General features: G+C 40.6%; 1 protein-coding gene across 1 annotated transcript in view; it reads left to right on the top strand.

The window, feature by feature from the left end:
* LOC107707367 (titin) overlaps positions 1 to 1059 on the top strand; it is a 57495-nt gene that overhangs the window by 21625 nt on the left and 34811 nt on the right. The gene's annotated exons all lie outside the window — the stretch shown is intronic.

The raw sequence follows: 1059 nt of genomic DNA, 5'->3' as shown, positions 1-1059 counted from the left end.
AATATTACTGTTCAAAAACTTTTGACTGGTAGTGTATGTATGTATGTATCACACTCATATCACATCTAGTTGTTTTGGATAAGAATAAAATGTCAGGTCCAACAATATCGTGTCTTTGTTAATTTAAATCTAGATTTATTAGCATTGGCCCATGGAAACCACTATGAACACACTTGACTTAACCAAAAGAGCGCAGGGGACAAATTTATGTCTATACAGGAGACAATCCAATGGGCCACTGGCTGCTCGCTGTCCCTGCGTGATGGTCCTTGGCAAAAAACAACAACAAAAAAAACATTCTGTCGGCCCCTTAAGTGCGTCGGCCCACCGAGAAAATGTCCGGTATGCCCGATTACCAATCCAGCCCTGGGCTAGAGCTAAAGGTACATTTTAACCCCTGGGGTCGACGGTCGCACAGTTGTTGTGTTTATGTAGACCTTGTCTTTTGTCAGTATATTAGGTTATAGATAAGACCATAAACTGATGCCCAGATCCAGTTTAATACAGAAGTGAAATCAAAACCAGACAAAGCTGCCATGTTGATGTGGTACCTGAAAGTCTCAAGACCACAAGAACAAGACGCTGCCCACATACACTTCGTAAAGGAATAGTTCACTGAAAATGTACTCACCCTCATGCCATCCAAGATGTAAATTGAGTTTTTCATCAAAACAGATTTAGAGAAATGTAGCATTACATCACTAGCTCTCCAATGAATCCTCTGCAGTGAATGGGTGCCGTCAGAATGAGAGTCCAAACAGCTAATAAAAACATCACAACAACACAATAGTAACTCTAGTCCATCAATTAATGTCTTGTGAAGCGATAAACTGCGTGTTTGTAAGAAACAAATCCATCATTATGGAGTTTTAACCGTCGCTAGTAACTCCCATTTTTGTCCCATCACAGCCTTTCAATCTCTTTCCTGTATAATTGCTTGTGCTTTTCCTAGTTTGTATGTTGCTCTCAGTGAAAGCATCTTCATCTACATCTGATATTGCAATGCTCAGCTATCCTCTGTGTGTGTGTGTGTGTGTGTGAGAGAGAGAGAGAGAGAGA

This window comes from Sinocyclocheilus rhinocerous, unplaced genomic scaffold (assembly GCF_001515625.1).
Source record: "Sinocyclocheilus rhinocerous isolate Xijiao unplaced genomic scaffold, SAMN03320098_v1.1 scaffold625, whole genome shotgun sequence".
NCBI classification, from domain to species: domain Eukaryota; kingdom Metazoa; phylum Chordata; class Actinopteri; order Cypriniformes; family Cyprinidae; genus Sinocyclocheilus; species Sinocyclocheilus rhinocerous.
The sequence above is the reverse complement of the archived record's forward strand: the minus strand, read 5'-3'. Positions and strand labels throughout refer to the sequence as shown.